This window comes from Martes martes (assembly GCF_963455335.1).
Source record: "Martes martes genome assembly, chromosome: 11".
Taxonomy (NCBI): domain Eukaryota; kingdom Metazoa; phylum Chordata; class Mammalia; order Carnivora; family Mustelidae; genus Martes; species Martes martes.
In genome coordinates, this window is record NC_137899.1 from 38,500,510 (window position 1) to 38,518,317 (window position 17,808).

Sequence of the window (17,808 nt, forward strand, 5' to 3'; positions counted from 1 at the left end):
TATTGGTCTCCAAACCATTGTTTACCAAGGTTCTCTAAGCTTTTATCTGTATGCAACTCCAGAGAAAACCAGTTTACCAATTTATAATTTAGTGCTCATGATCAGGGTAAATGACACTTCCAGTGACTAAATACATGTCAGTCACTGCATAGGTAATTTAGGTCTCTTCTATGCCCCCACTAAAGTACTATCGAATTATCTAAGAATCAAACTTAAATGAAATATCCTAAAGGTAGCTCACATGATAGGTATAAACTAAATGATCTTACCCTAAATTTATTCCTTGCTCCTCAAAAAAGTACAGCGACTCCAGATACATATTCCACAGGTGCAATGATTTCTTTTCCTCTGCCAGTGCAGAAATGTAATTTGTACTTCCTGAAAGTACCTTTCTCCGTTTTTCTGTGAAGAGAGCTTCCTTTTGTTTGCCTTTGTCTTATTTTTATATAATTCACAGGTTTATAAACTTTTCCAGTGACTTCACTTCAGCGTTTACTTCATCAGGTAACATTTGAGAGGATATTTTTATTTTACAGGTTAATTATTTTAAATTCACTGCTAACTAAGTTAATAGTAGTAGACAGTTTTCTTGTAGAGACTGATTCTAAATACAGTGAGTAAATGCCTGGTAGCTCTCATCAACAGGTTGTAGCTCCTGTCCTTTCCCTATATTTGAGAACCACATACTACTACTGCCCATGCCTCAGGTACCAGGCCACAAAGGATTACTGGAAGGAAAAGGAATATGGCATCAAATTGGTCATTTCTTCCCGCCCCTTCCAAAAGGCACAGACATTTCAATGGCGAAGTTTTCAAGTGTTCTTAACTAGAATGAAACATGAGTTTTAGGGGAATTACTGATTTAGTTGAAGGGAGAAAGCAACAAGTAACACAGTATTTTGGAAAAGTGTAACAATTTTGTGAAGACTATATATCGGTTCATGTTGCCCTAAGCTTCGCCAGTTTTTAAATGATTTTTTTAAATGGCAAGGGAACGGGCTTAAACTTGGCAAGTAAAATACAGGTCAGCCCATTATCTACATATTCTTCATCTTGGCCACGATGTCTTTCAAGCTTTCACCAGAATCTTCCACAGTTACCTCAGGTAAAGAATCTTCTTGCTTTTTGGGAATTGTATATGGCAAGGTCAATCCTTCAGGTAAGTCAGGAACTGGGCCTGAAGAACTGTGCAATTCCTCTTCTGAAACCTCAGATACCAACTCAATACCTCAACCCTTGTCTTCACCTATTATCTCTTCCTCTTCTTGAACAACCTTCTGTTCCTGTAGTCTTCCTGTTGCTTCCTAGGCAACACACTAAGGCTTTGGCTTCATGGACCCAGAAGGGAAAAGAATCGTGCACTGCATCATATCCAAGGTAAAAACTCACAGTACCAAAGTTTAACAGAAACTTTTAACACATTTTGCACCAAGATTCCAGCAACCATGCCGACAGTGGCAGGAAGACCGGATGCATGGCACCATCTCATTTGAAGGTCTTTTCATCAGTATTTACAGCAATTTGGTGGAGCCCATGCCAAACAAGCAGATTCTCCAGGAATTATGAGCTGTATATGCCCTGAAGCTGCATTTTCACTGACCCCAGACTCCAGCCACATTTGCCCAAGTTCATCACAAGCCATGTTTATTGTCATCCAAGCTTCCAAACCATCCGCACAGCTAAAAACTGGGTCAAGGGGTTTTCCCTCTTCTCATCCACCATTACTTATTCCTACCCATGCAATGCTGAAAGTCTTCTACTGGGGTTATACTGTAGTTGTCTACTTCCTAAAGAACACCAGGGTTAATGTTCCTCAAAGCACATACTGCTGCTTGAACTTCACTTAATCCTGCTTGATTGGAAGGACAGGTTGGAAGAAAGGTCTATTCATACTGGCCAGCTCCTCCTTGTCGTGGTCAAAGAGTAGCAATGTAGGGAGGCCACCTCAGCAGTCACACAACTCTGCCAACACCTACTATCGCCACAGCAAGGGTACAGATTTCCTCCCCGCAGTCCATTCCAATTCCCATTCGGCTCAGCACCACCAGAAACCCTGTAGGGGTTGGAGTCCACTGCCTTCGGGCCCAGCTTCTTGATGAGAAGGCCGCCCACAGCCCACTGACTTCTCTCCCGGGCGGGTTCCCACTCCAGCTCCTGGGCTCACTGCTGCGACCACTCGCTCCCCAGACTCAGCCGTGGCTGGGACCCTGGCCGCCGCTCTCCCGGCGCTGAACCCTGGGAAAGTGCTCCCAGGTCTCTGCTGCTCGCTCCCGTGGGCCTCCCACACTACCCGCCTCTGGTGCCCTGCAGCCATTGCTCCCCCCAGAACAAACCCTCTGAGCCTCCTTCCTCTATCAGGTCTTGAGCGATGGGCCACAACAGGGCCAGGGTCATCAGTGTCTGGAGCCGCAGCCCTGCAGGGTTGCCTTTCCAGCCGGTTAGGATGCGGGTATGAATTTCATTAGGAAAATGCAGCGTATTACTTTCTCCTTAGAAATTCCCAAGTGACATCAAGGGAAGAAGAGGTCCTGGGAGGACCCGTAGGATACCCATCTTTTTTGGCTCCAGTGCTGATTGTTAACCCCTTACAGAGCCACGACTCCATCGAAGACATTTTGGAAAATGCTGCTCTACGCTAATGTACAAAATCCAGTCTGACATGTTTAGTGAATACTATCACTGTAAAAAAAGAAAATAAGTTATATTAGTCTATATAGTTTACATTATATTATGTGTAGGAAACGCATTCTGAGTCAACGATTATAAATACAGGTATCCCCCAGTCTTTGAAAGTGCACGCCACTACCCTTTTACTTTTTCACCAAAGTCCTACATTAGTACACCTGTTCTCGCTAACTGAAGAAATCTCAGAGGGTTTTTGCTTTTAGGAAAAAAGGAGGAAATTGAAAATCGCACTCAATACGTGAGCCTTTACAGAGGCAGCACGCACCGCAAACAGTGAACAGGGGACACCCTCAGACTTCTTCTACACAAGGATACTCAGCCTCAGGGCATCAAGTCACCTTAGCTTTTGGAGGCTCTCTCTGAGCATCTGTGCTTTATCTTGATTTATTTTGTGCACCCGTTAGCAAGATGTGTCCTAAGGTATCAGAAAACCCAAGAGAGGTTCTGGGAACACTCAAAAGACTTTCCATACAAATTAATGGTAATTGCTTCTTCACTTTACACCATTTCAGCCTACAAAAGCTTTCACAGGAACATTCTACTTTCAAATAGCAGGAAAGGCCTGTATTCATCTGAGGAATTTTAGAACATAATATTTATGATGCTTTATTGTCTATAATGACTCCCTCTGGAATTACCCCAAATCAAATAAATAACAGTCAATGTGGTGGGCAATAAAGAGAACATAGATGTTTTAATATAACAAATAAGTCTCACATAAAGCAACTGGCTAAAGCAAGAACTGAAATCCCTGGTATTTGGCAGGAGGTTAACAATCTGTAATATATTTATATAAAATCAATGAGGAATGTGGCCAGGCTGCCTAGAACCCCTACACTTGCAAAACAAAAGAGCCAGACAGGTCTGAACATCTGAACAGAAAGACTGGAAAGTAACTATGATTCCTTGTGTTGACCAACATCTTGAGACTTCGAAAACTTTTTTTTTTTTTTTTTTGCTATTCAGTAAACTGACAAAAATACCATTTCAGTGATTACATGACTGTAGTTCCATAAGCAAAATACATTCGCACTGCGTTGAATGTGAACAAAATATCTCAGATGACTTTCGGAGGAAATCAAAACCATTCGATATGCAACCGTGAGAGCTTAGCTTTCTGTGATCCAAGGGAATGTTCAGAAGTGGAAAGTGGTTCTCAGCATTCACTAAGTCTCCGAACCCAGCTGAGCTATGAAAAACGCAATCCAAAAAAGCCAGCTAGGTCATTACCGTCTCACAATTAAGCCAGCCAAGCCCCTAACTCTCCCATAAAGTTGAGTTCTCTCCGTCTCTATAGTCCTGACCCCTCACAGCCCTCAGCTTTCCAGCTGTCCTAGTGATGTCATTATCTCATAACAAAATATCTCCATGAATTAACTCTGCATCCTACCCATTGTAATTCTTAATGACTGCTTCCTGTTCATATTTTCCATTTAACTTGCTGTTCTGGATCTTTGTGGCATAGGCAAGCTGCCTTCATCTAATGGACGGGATTACATCCAATAGGCTTGGGATTTCCAAAGATTACAATTTACAGAGGTCTCCCAAACAACATGCTTTGTAAACACAAGACCTGCCTTTCTGCTGTGGTTATAATAAAAGGGAAATCTGCATTATTTGCTGTGATTAAACTTTGACCTGTTACAGGAAGTTCTATGAGGATTTTTTTCCTGTCACTTTTTTTTCATAGTCTTGAATGTTTGGACATCAAATAGTTCAAGAGCTGAGAGATGTCTGGCACAGCTGCCTAAGGGCGCTAAACAAAATTTTATTTGAACTACAGCCAGTCTTTGGAATTGAGAAGAATTCTTTTTTATCTTTCTCTATAGTCCACGGAGCACATTCTGTGCCTATAGCTTGCACGCACCCAAGGTTACATTCACGCATCCTGCTTGCCCTATGCGACTGGATACTGGCCAGGGTGTTCTCCACTTGCTCATTAAATGGGCTGTGTGTGCACTTGTTCTAAACCAACACTGAATGGTGTTAACTCCAGAGGTATTTGCCACCAACAATAATGAAAATGCTCCTAGAAGGAACCTGCCATTTCCACAGCGTCCATAAACCTTTATGAGTACCTACCACGTGCAGGTATAGTACTGTACGTTTTAGAGATTCCAAAAGATCCACGATGGGTATGGTCTTTAAGATCTTTACTATCTAGCTGGGGGAGAGAAGACTGATACAAAAAACCGTAAGTAATGGTGTATGGCTGTGTATCAGTTCCAAACAAAATCTATAAATGTAACATGAAACATCGAAGTAAATTCATTCTGCACTCTAATATTCAGTAGACATCTGTGATGTCTGCCTTTCCGATACCTTTTCCCTCTTCTGTAAACCATAGCCTCATTTGTTTTTGAGGAACCCTTCCTACTTAGTTAATATGGTTGTGGGGACAAGAGTGCGTCATGGCATGTAACCTCCCCTGTAGAGAGTGAGTGACATGGGCTGATTCAGGGATGGACAGGACCATGTGAATCAGTCCCAGGATTTTTACTAGAACTTTTGGGAGAGTAGAGCTCTCTTTATTCTGGGATTACCAAACTGGCAACATCTAAGCCTGCAGCTGCCGATGGCTGTCTTTGCCACCACTTTAGTGAGCATATCATGGACTGCAGCCAAAAGGGCAGACAGCCAGCGAGGCGAAATGATAGGCAAGAGATTCTGGAGAACAGTGGTTAAGCACCGGCCCCACTTGTGCCGATACAACCCGGGATTTATTCGTTATGTTAGCTAGTAACATCACTTTCACACTTACGCAGTTTGAGTTGCGCTTCTCTTACTTACAAAAAAAAAATAGTCCTAAAACATTTATATGTATCTTGAAATGATTAAAATTATTTTGAAACACCAATATCTGACCTCAAATATGACTTACATATTAGACAAAATGAATTAAGGTCAAGCATATAAACAGCAGTAGTTTCCGCTGGGTGACTGAACCAGTCCTGATTGGCTGGGACAATTCCCCTTATATTGTCCCTCTAGGCACGTGTCCACTGGACAAGGGTAACTGACAGCTCCAGAGAAAACGAATTCATCTCTCCTAAGGATTCCTATTTGAGGTTCCTGGTCTGACTGCAGAAGCATTTTGTGGAGAAAAAGCAGAGAAAGGCAGAAGACGACATACGGACGAGTTCACAGCATATTAGGAATATATAACCTAGAGCAGGAAAGGACTCAGTGGGGTAAGAGGAAGTGAAGAGGCAAGAAGTATTTAAAAACAACATAAAGTTTTAATTTAAAGTTTAATTTAAAGGCTGCATCCCAATGAGGTATGTTCTCCTAGAACCCTGATTTACGCAACCTCACTACCTACTGCTGAAAAGGGGACACGCCCAGGGAAGGTGACCCTTGGGCAATGCAGAGCTTAGGGGTGCTGACCTCCCTGTAGTCAAAAATCCACGTGTAACTTTTAATTCCCCCAAAACTCAACTTCTAATAGTCTACTGCTGACCGGATGCCTTACTGAGAACACAGTTGAGTAACACATATTGTGTGTGTTACATGTATTACATACTGAATTTTTTTAAGTAAAGTAAGCTGGCATTTGCTTCCGCAGCACATATACTAAAATCAGCCCCCATGCAAGGATGACAGGCAAATCTGTGAAATGGTCCATATTAAAAAAAAAAAAAGTTAGCAAAGAAAATGTTATTAGGAAAATGACAAGGAAGAGAAAATACATTCACAGTACTGTACTTACAGGGAAAAATTACTGTATTTACAGGGGGAAAATCTGCATATATGTGGATGAATGCATTCAAACCTATGTTAATCCAAGGGTCAAGCGAAATGTCAAATTATAACTCCAAAGCAGGGAAATCTCTGGTCATGCTGCTAAGTTCAAGGCTACCATCATCTTTTGAGGGAATGCGAAGTCAGCATCTCTGATTTACTAAATCACTTGGTTCTTTATAGCCTTAAAGAGGGTGTTCATAAGAAAGTTTCGTGGTTCATATTCTTCTAGTTCATCTTCAGGGTTTCTACTAATCTGAGTTTCTACTAATTCAGAGTTTCTACTAATTTGGTTCTGGTGAACCAAAAAATGTTTTACAAGTTAAATGGGAATCCCCCAAATTGGGCAAGCTTACAAGATACAGGCTTGCATGACAGTAAATATTTAAAACAGAGCAAACAGTAAAACTCCTATATATGGAAACACACTGCTACCATATGACGGTAGATGACAGTACAAAACTGGTATACTATGAGTGAGGCCCCAAATAAGCTCTGTGGAAGTCCTAATGGGCATATAGGGGGGCCTGCAGACGACTCCGCTCATTTTCAAGATGAATTCCTGAAATGGACAACAGAGTCCAAAACTTCTTCCCTAATCCTACAGCAAGCACCAGAGGCACTCTTCCGTTATCAAACAGTTCTTTGAACTGCAAAGGCATTTTGTCTGAATGAAAGGCAGAGAGAAGAATGAGGTAGTAGCATCACTCTGTTAGGCTAACTGTATGCTATTATAGGAAAAAGGAAACACTACTTCAGAGCTCAAACAAATGAGGAAATCATAAAAACATATTTGTTCTCTTACGGGGCAGAGAATGGTGGCAGAGGCAAAATAGTCAACACGTGTATTCTAAGTCACCACGCAAATCACTATCCACACGGAGTCAAGAGACAGAAAACACAGGCAGCCAGACAATGCTGAGCTGATTATTTTTGCTGAGTCCTGTACCAACACAAAATAGCTCCGTGTGTTCAAAAAGAACGTCAAGTCGACTCTACCAAAAAGAAGAAACCTGCAAATTGAAAAAATTAGGAACTTTTCCATAGGGATTAGAACAGACACCATTGGTCACCCCCACGACAGCGCAGGAATGAGCTACTAACTACCCTATTACCTGTTGGGTTCTGCACTGAGACTCAGTCGCCTTCCTTCCACAACAGTCAGCTTCCATTTGCCTCTTGACAAACATAGATATGTTGGTCAAAATACGGGCATGACAAGAGTGAAAGGGTGAAGAGACTCCCAAACGTGTAGCATTTGGTGAGAAATGGGGTTCAGGGGCCCTAAGTCCTAGACCCTCCTGGCAGGTCAGAGGTTGCAGATTAGCAAACTGAAGACAGCCTTTAACTGGAAAAGCTTCTCCACACTTTTGTTTACCCTGTTCTTTTAATTCTCCACGGCACCTGGGACAGCAGGTGTTCAAGAAATGTTTACTAAATGAATTAAACTTCTCAGAACTGTAACTCAGGGAGAAGTCAGCAGTGAAGTAAAAGAGAGGATCTTCGGAGATGTCGACAGGAAAGAAAGCATGGCACCCTGAGTAAGCCAAATCCTGTCACTGAGGTGAAGCAAGGACATACACTCATAAATTGCATTTATTAACTAACACTGTTAGTTTGCTCCCTATCTACTTCGCTACTACTACATTATTTGGACTTTTTCAGTCCTCACAACAACTCTATGAAATGGTGCCCACTTCACGAATAAAAAAACAGACGTACATAAACAAACGTTCACCACAGCCTCACTCATAATAGCTAAAAATGTAGAAACCACCCACGTGTCCATCAATGGGTGCATGGATAAAGAGAAAGTGGTATATCCGTGTAATGGAGTATCATTTGGCAATAAAAAGGAATGAAGTACAGATACATGGTACAGCATGGATAAATCTTGAAAAGATTACACTAAGTGAAAAGAGCTGGTCACAGAAGGCCATATATTGCATGATTTCTTTTATATGAAAGGTCCGGAGCAGGCAGGTCCATGGAGACTGAAAGTGGGTTGGTGGTTGCCTAGGCCTGAAGGTGCTGGGGCAGGGAGAGGAACAGAAAATGACCACGAATGGGTACCGGGGTATTTTCAGGGTGATAAAATGGTCTAAAATTAGATCATGGTGATGGTTGGACAACTCAGTAAATAGACCAAAAACCACTGAATTGTTTATACAGATAAATCTGATGTAGGTAGTAAAATGTATCTCAATAAAGCTGTTTAGAAACAAGAGGAGGAAAGAAACAGCCAGAATGAGGTTCCGTACTTTGCCTAAAGCATAGGATGGTAAGGGGTGAAGATAGGATCTGAAGTCAGGCTGTCTGGTTCCTGAGTGGGATTTCCTAACCACTGTGCAAACCTGCCTCTGCGGCACTTGGGTCAGACCTCTCTGTGGCAGAGGAGGCACACTGGCTGACGGGAGCTGGCCTCATGCCAACCCCCAGAGGCCTCTGGTAAACCTGGACATAGTAGTATATGCTTTTCATGCTGGACTGAAAACAATACATGTTCAGAAAATTCACAGGAAAAATAAAGTGGAAGACTATTGATCCCCCAGGCCCTCTTACATCCTTCTCTTAACTAGTTAGAAAAATGACCCACTTCAGTTCCCCCAGCAGAGCCAGAAAAAGATATTCTGATCTCAAAAATACAAGAGTTAAATGATCTTTTTGAAAGTACAGTAAACAGCTCTGGCTTGAGTCAGAGAGAGTGCTGGATTCTGGAAAACGTTCAACATTCAGTTCTGTCTCCACTTCTGACCTGTAAAAGCCCCGTTCTCCAGCTTTGGGCCTCTCTTGAGGAAAAACGACGAATCAGCCCAAACTAGGCAGCTGTCTGTGCTGAAGGCTGTCTGCTGGGTCTTAGAAGGAAGCTAACCAAACTTTACCAACACCATAAGCCAAAAATCTTTCATAATCACATCCTTATGAGGTGAGTAAATTTATCCCAGCACTAAGTCACTCAGGTACTTAGGATTAGGTTCTTATCTAATAAAACCACCACCGAAGTGAGTTCCTTTTAAGGAAACATAAAGGACTGTAAACATATGAGAAAATGTTAAACTATAGTAATAACTTAATGAAACATAAATGAAAACATCAGCAATACACCTTTTAAGTTCCTCAAACTGGGTAAGGAATTTTTAATGATAAAATGGCATAGCATCTGGAAGAGTTTGTGAAATGGATCCACATCACTGTGGGAGTACAAATTGGTAAAAACAACACAAAAAACCACAACCAACCAAACAAACAAAAACCTTTCTGGAGAGTAATCTAGCAAGATAGATGGATACGTAAATAGATACGTACAGATCATATGGTCTTTAAAAAAATGATTCAGGGGCACCTGGGTGGCTCAGTGGGTTAAGCCTCTGCATTCGACTCAGGTCATGATCTCAGGGTCCTGGGATGGAGTCCCTCATCGGGCTCTCTGCTCAGCAGGGAGCCTGCTTCCCCCCTCTCTCTCCCTCTCTGCCTGCCTCTTTGCCTGCTTGTGATCTCTCTCTGTCAAATAAAGTCTTTTAAAAAAAAATAAATAAATAAAAAAGATTCAGATTCATATTTACTGAACATGGAAAGGTGTTCATAATATATTAAAAGAAAATGAGGGTTTCAGAAGAATATGTACAGTTTGATTCTGCATGTATGTATACACAATGGTTGAAAGATGAATCAAGATGCTAACAGTGGTTATCTTTGGGTGATGAGCTTACTGAGCTGTGTTTCCTGTTATTTGCCCAGATTTTCTACAATGAAAGCGTAGCAATTGTTAACAATTAAAAAAATCACCATTTTAAAAACAAGAATTATATAAGCTTCTTTTCTCATTTAAGTTTTCTTTCTTTCATCACGCACATACTTTTCTTCAATCTGCTCCTCTGAGTTACTGACAGACTGCTCCTCAATCCTGAAATGGCAAGTTTTTAAAATTAAATTATGTTAACGATGTAAGTTCTTAAATTGGTTCTAGGAAAAAAAAATACTATGTATGGGGGCGCCTGGGTGGCTCAGTGGGTTAAAGCCTCTGCCTTCAGCTCAGGTCGTGATCTCAGGGTCCTGGGATGGAGCCCCGCATCCGGCTCTCTGCTCAGCAGGGAGCCTGCTTCCTCCTCTCCCTCTGCCTGCTTCTCTGCCTACTTGTGATCTCTGTCTGTCAAATGAATAAATAAAATCTTAAAAAAATAAAATAAAAAAAATAATAAAAAAACTTAAAAAAGATACTATGTATGTATTACTGCCTCAGTGAAGGGATGAGATTTTAATCTTTCTCCAATATGTAGCAACTCCATAAAAGAGCTTGTAGGAAAAATAAAACTACTTTCTGATCCCTGGCTAAATGTTAGGGCAAAAGTAACAGAATTATCATGATATAAAAGAGAAACAATGACAGCCCATAAATTCTTTAAATTACTCTAATGTTTATCATAGAAGCCAGAGAAAAGTCCTACATGACAGAATTATGGAATTTTGAAAGTATGGGGAACTTCAGAGATTATCCGGTTCCATACAATTGTTTTACAGAGAAAGAAGCACAGGCTAAGAGAATGCAGATGGGCAAAGCAACAGAAGGAGTAAGAAACCTGGGTCTCATGACTAAGAATTCAGCGCCCTTTCTCATAGAACAAGATATAAGCAACCAAAATACAAAAGCATGTTTTTTCTTTAAAAAAAAAAAAACCACAAAACACATTATAAAAATTAACATCTAACATCTTACATTCTATTTTTTTTTTAAGATTTTTTTTATTTATTAGAGAGAGCGAGCATGCACATGCGCACAGGGGCAGAGGAAGAGGGGGAGAACCCTCAAACAGACTCCCAAGTGAGCACCTACGGAGCTGATGTGGGGCTTGATCCTAGGACCCTGAGATCATGACCTGAGCTGAAATCAAGAGTTGGCCCCCCCAACCGACTAAACTAACCAGGCCCCTCTAACATTACATTCTAAAATTAGATCCATTAAAGCCAAATTTCCAGAAACTACTGTGTTAAGAACTGAAAAAAAGGAGCACCTGCGTGGCTCAGTCAGTGAAGTATCTTCCTTTGGCTTAGGTCATGATCCCAGAGTCCTGGGATCGGGCACCTTATCAGACACCCTCCTCAGTGGGCAGCCTGCTTCTCCCTCTACCTCTGCCTGCTGCTCTGTCTACTTGTACTCTCTCTCTCTCTGTGTCAAATAAATAAATAAAATCTTTAAAAAAAAAAAGAACTGAAAAAATCTATAAATATATTTTAAGGACACCATCAGGAAACTATATTAAAAGGTAAGAAACCAGAACATAGTTGGAAAAGTTAAAAGAACTGACAGCTCTATCAACTGCCAAACTTAGGCATCTGAAATTAGGTTGTTTTGCTCAGATGTAAAAATGTGTAATATTAAGTTATGATTTAGTATGCTTACATATAAATTTTATTTTAAAATTTTAATTTTAAAATTTTAATGAGTTTAATCTTTGTTCTAGGAATATTTCATATAATAAGGTAAATATTTCATGTTGAGAGCAGTTAAAAACTAAAGGAGAAGAATTTGTACATGTAGCTCCAACTACATGTTCCCTAAGGAAGAATATTTCTTTTGCAAAGACATAGGAACAACTCATTCTTAGACTCTGTAAGGGAATTACCCACATAAGTGAGAATTTTTCATACCTGATTCTTACCCACTGTAAGCCCTCAAACAATTTTTAAAAATGAAAGTTTTTAATGGGATTCTCTGTAGCACGCATTGAACATTTTCTTGGCTTTTTAAGCACAATATACAGATTGTGTTCTACCGATGGATCATTAGTAGTCATTATTGTTATTACGAAATTACAATCATTTAATTTGACTGCATTATTATGATCCTTCCAGTGCTTTCTAGGCACATTAAGGTGAGGCCAGGAGAGCCACACTGAGAGACATTATAAATCAAGCTGTCAAAAAGCAAAAAAAGAATGTGGAAACAGCAACGATATGCTACTCACCACCTACAAAGGAAATTCAGTACATTGTTTAAGAGCCAACACCTCATCAGAACCACAGAAGACAGGGGCTTGGGTGGCTCAGTCGGTTAAGGGTCTGCCTTTGGCTCAGGTCATGATCCCAGAGTTCTGGGATGGAGTTCTGCATCAGGATCCTTACTCTACCAGGAGCCTGCTTCTCCCTCTGCCCACCCTTTCCCTGCTTGTGTTCTCTGGCTTCCCCCAATGCACCACCCCTGCCCTGGTCAAATAAATTAAAAAAAAAAAAAAAAAACATGGAAGACAGAGGGCAGTGGATGACAAATTTAAAGGATGAGAGAAAAAGCTGTTGACCAAGCATTCTTTTTTTTTTTTTTAAAGATTTTTATTTATTTATTTGACAGAGAGAGATCACAAGTAGGCAGAGAGGCAGGCAGAGAGAGAGAGGGAAGCAGGCTCCCCACAGAGCAGAGAGCCCGATGTGGGGCTCGATCCCAGGACTCTGAGATCATGACCTGAGCTGAAGGCAGAGGCTCTAACCCAGTGAGCCACCCAGGCACCCCCCCAAGCATTCTTTATCTAGACAAACTATCCTTCAAAAATGAAGGTGAAATTAAGACATGCTCAGATGAATGAAAACTGAGGGAGTCTGTTGCCAGTAGACCTTCCCTCAAAGAAATGCTACAGGGAGTCCCTCAGGTTGAAATGAAAGGACAGGAGAGTAACTCAAAGCTGCATGAAGAAAGAAAGAACACTGGCAAAGGTAACTAGCTACATAGGTAAAAATTTTAAAAGCCGGTATTATTGTAGTTTCTTTTTGGAACTATTTTTTTCCCTAATATGATTAAAAAGACAAATGCATATGACAATAAGTATCAATCTATGGTCATACAATGTATAAAGATGGAACGTGTGACAATAATAGCATAAAAGGGGGTGGACGGAGCTGTATAGCAAAAATGGTTTTCATACACTACACAAGCTAAGTTAGTGTTATTTAAAACTAAATTGTTTTAGGTTTAAGATGTTAACTATAATCTCCAATGTAATCATTAAGAAAAATTGTTTTGAAACTATCTCCAGGTCCTGAGAAATATTTTCATGAATCTTTTCTCTATCATTTATGAGCCCCTAGAGTGAGCCTAGGACTGTACCTGAGACTTTTCACATGCAAACTCATTGAATTCCTTTAATATATATATTTATATATATTTACTTTCATCTGATAGATGGAAACTGTAAGACACTCAACCAGGATTTCAATTAGAACCTTCACATGCTTCTTTCTCCTTGATCTGGACCTCCAGTCTCTAGAAGCTCATGGTCCCATTCTTTCCCACCCAATGCACCACCACCTCTGCGACATAGCCAAAAACAAATGATAATTATCTCCCTCGTGGCCAAGACTTTACTTAGTACCTACAGGTTGCAGAATCCCCAGCCTCTCTCCAAAACAGTTCTTTCCACAAATGCCACACTCAATCACCTCTTGGACAACTTGAACCAATATTCTCAACATCAATTTCAAAGTGTCTACAACAGAACTTACCCCCGTTGGTGAACCACACCACCAACCAACCAATTTTCTAAGCCCAGAAACCTTCAAGTAATCCTAGGTTCTTCTATGACCTCATACATCTAACCAAGCACCAATTCCACCACCTAAATGTTTCTCTATCCACTGCTACTTCCTGAGTTCAGGTACTCATCACTCTTGCCTAAACTTCTATACAAGGCCTTTATCCCATTCCCTTCCTCGTGGAGACTTCTGTACTCAGCCCCTCACTCTGATCCATAAACCTTCCACATTGTACACCCAATCGTAATACCAAACAAATGCCTTTGGCCAACAAACATTTACTTAGTATTTGTTATTTTCTAGCACTGTATGGGGTGTGCTAGGGATAGAAAGACATTTTCTTAAGCTGTTCAGAGTCTAGTGGGCAGGCAGACATGAAAAGATGAATTATCAACTAATGTGGAAATGCTGAGGTAGAGAGATATACAAGGTATTTTAAGAGTAATAAAGGGAACACCTAACTCAGACTTGTAGGAAAGAGTTCACAGAGGAAGTGACAATTGAACTTACACAGGAGTTGCCCAAGAAAGTGGTAAAGAAAGGGCAGGAGACAGTGTGAACAGAGGACAGCAAGAAGTCCCACTAGAGAAAAACCTTGTGGGCCATAAGGAACTTTTATCCTGTGGAAAACAGATTACCGACTTCTGATTTTTAAATGGCTCGTTCTGATGCGCATGGGTAAGAGGGGAACAGTGGCAAGAAGACCAGTCAGGAGACTGTTGCAGTTGTACAGGGAAAATAAAGAGGGCCTGTCCTAAGGAATTGGCAGCAAGGACGGAGAGGAGAGTACAGATTCCAGAAATATTTAGGAGGTTGAATTGGCAGGATTTGCTAAGTGTCTGAATGTGGCGGGGGTGGAGGGATGAGGAAGGAGGAGAAGCCAAGGATGACTCATAGGCTTTTGACTTTGGGGACTTGGTGCCACCCCATGAGATACAGCACTGTTCCCAGACCTTTGGTTTTCAGGGAACTGTAAAATTTCCAACAAATTTTGGGCTCTGACAGAATGTTGTCAGCTGAAGACATAAATGTACCCTACCATCTACTACCAACATCATTTCATTAGAAAAAGCACATTTTAACACCCAAAATGTAAACAGATTTAGCTTTCTGAAAAATTTACCACAGGGCCCTTATTTTTCTAATTTCATCACAGATGAAAGGAAATTGGTACCAGGCCTCAGACCCAAACTGGGAAGCCCTGAGAGGGAGATAGAGCAGAAGTCCGTTCAGCAGTAAGATGATGAGTTGAAGGCAGAAGAATATAAAGTCCCTGCCCTCACTAACTCACTAGCCCTAAAGAGATGTCTATCTCCTATATATTAAGAGTTACAAAAGAGTTCAGGAGTTATGGAAGCCCTGCAGAAGAGGCACTCCTATGTCCCTAGAGAGGGGTGTAGCTGGGGCACAGGATCTCAAAGGATGATCTGGAATTTGCCAGATAAACAAGGGAAGTTTGGCATGGTCTGGGCAGAAGGAACAGCATGTCCAAAGGTATGTAGGTATGCAGGAAAATTCATATTTGGGGAATTGTGGATAGTTTGGCCTGACGTGGTGATTATCTTGGAAAATGGCAAGAGAAGAGCTGGAAAAGTACACAGAAGTGAAATTACAAAGGGGTTGGTAATCCAGGCTAGAAGTCTGGAAATTATCTTGAAGTGTCTGCAGAAGCCCAGGTTAAAAAATACAGACAGATTAAGGCAAGAGAAGCAGTAAAGAGAGAGAGACCAATATCACCAACAAATATTTACTGAGCTCCTACTCTCTTCCGGGGATATCAATGTCAGTGAGACAAGATCCCTGCTCCCTTGGAGCTTATTTTCTATTGTCATTCAACAAAAAGAGAATCACACTTTACATAAATGTTTTGTAATTAAAATATTTCACCAACTATTAGATGCTTTCACAAGTCTCTATATATGCATGTTTACATATGATAAAACCACTTCTAAATAGCACTAAATTTATGTGATTTATTAAACCATTCCCCTGTTCTTGTAACACTGGCTCGTTACCTGATGGTAAACTCCTGTAAGTGACACTGCAAAAATCAGAAGTTACATACTTTTCTGAATCAAAATACATGTACTTTAAAAAAGTTCTCGATCCAGGGGTACCTGAGTGGCACAGTCAGTTAAGTGTCTGATGCTTGGTTTCCGCCCAGGTGGTGATCTCAGTGTCCTGGGATCGAGCCCCACGCTGGGTTCATTCCCAGTGTGGAGTCTGCCTGGGATTCTCTCCTGGCTCTCCCTCCATCCCTTTCCCCTGTATGTGTATGCACACTCTCTGTCTCTCTCAAATAAATTAATAAATCTTTAAAAAAAAGTTATTGATCCAAATGGCTCTATAGAAGAATTGCATTAATTTATACTCCTATGGTAATATCTAGGAGGTAGAATCCCTAGGATGTAGTGGTCAACCAGGATGTAAAAGCTGAAAGAAGGGAAGATTAGAATGATTTTCAGAAGCCATCACCATAGATAGCGGTGCTATTTCCAAACAGTAGAAGAAAACAAAAGAGAAAAGAAGATATGAGAAGTAGTTAACAAGTTGGTTCCCAAAGAGGTGCCTTTGAGAGGTTTATGACATTCAGTTGGTCATGTCCAGGGAAGAACTGTAAACACACACTTGCAGCTTTGGATACGGGTCCAGTAATAGTTTGGAAAGTCAGAATCCTGGGGACTCTAAGATGAAACAGAAAGAGCAGCGCCCCTGAGTGAATCAGAGGCGAGCAAGGACACAGCTGAGAAAATGATGTCACCAAAAAAACAAGGTAATTAAGAAAATAATTTCACTTACAATAGCATCAAAAAAAGAACAAAATAAGAATAAATTTAAGAAAAGAAGTTCACTGCACGCTGAAAACTAACGATGTTAAGAGAAATTAAAGAGGATCTACGTAAGTGGAAAGACATCTGTATTCACGAGTGAGAGGGACTTGGTGTTAAGGGGCAGTACTCCCAAAACTGATCTGTGGCTTCCATGCAATCCATATCAGAATCCCAGACCGTTAGCAGAAACTGACAACAAGCTGACCCTAAAATTCATACAGAAATGCGAGGGGCCCAGAATAGCCAAAATAATCTTGAGAAAGAAAAAGCTGGAGGACTTCTCAATTTTAAAACTTACTAGACGCTATAGAACTCAAGACAGGGTGGTACTGCCATAAAGATACACATGTAGAGCAACAGAAGAGAATGAAGAGTCCAGAAATTAACTCTAGTGTGTATGCTCAACTGATTTTCAACAAGCATGCCCAAAAAAGTTGGGGAAATGGTAGACTCTTTGAGGAACAATGCCAGAATAACTGGACAGTCACACACAAAATACTGAAGTTGGATCCGTACCTTACAACATACATAAAAATGAACTCAAAATGGATCACAAACCTAACTGTGAGAGACAAAACTATAAAACTCTTAGAAAACAACGTTAAGAGTAAAGCTTCATGACCTTGAGTTAGGCTATGGTATCTTGGATAGGACACCAAAGGCACAAAAAAACAGAAGAATAGGTAAATTGGATTCGTCAGATGACAGCCCTTTGTGCTATAAAGGACATCATCAAGAAAATGAAGTGTCAACCCAAGGACGGGGACAAACTATTTGCAAATCATGTATCTGGTAAGAGACTTGGAATCAGAATATATCAGAAACTCCTTGCAACTCAATAATCAAAAGACAACCTAACTTAAAAATGGGCCAAGGTTATACCTCAATAAAGCTGAAAATAAAATAAAATAAAATAAAATAAAATAAAATAAAATAAAAACAAAACAGGCAAAGGATTTGAATAGACATTTCAATAAAGAGAGAATAAGGGCCAAAAAGCACAGGAGAAGATGTTCACACATCATTAGTCACT

General features: G+C 40.6%; 1 protein-coding gene and 1 pseudogene across 5 annotated transcripts in view; both read right to left on the bottom strand.

The window, feature by feature from the left end:
• Window positions 1-17,808, bottom strand: part of CDK6 (cyclin dependent kinase 6) — a 233,625-nt gene that overhangs the window by 170,443 nt on the left and 45,374 nt on the right. The gene's annotated exons all lie outside the window — the stretch shown is intronic.
• Window positions 1,038-1,982, bottom strand: LOC308352753 (ubiquitin-like modifier-activating enzyme 5; annotated as a pseudogene). Its single transcript has one exon. The product of its transcript is annotated as a ubiquitin-like modifier-activating enzyme 5 (transcript).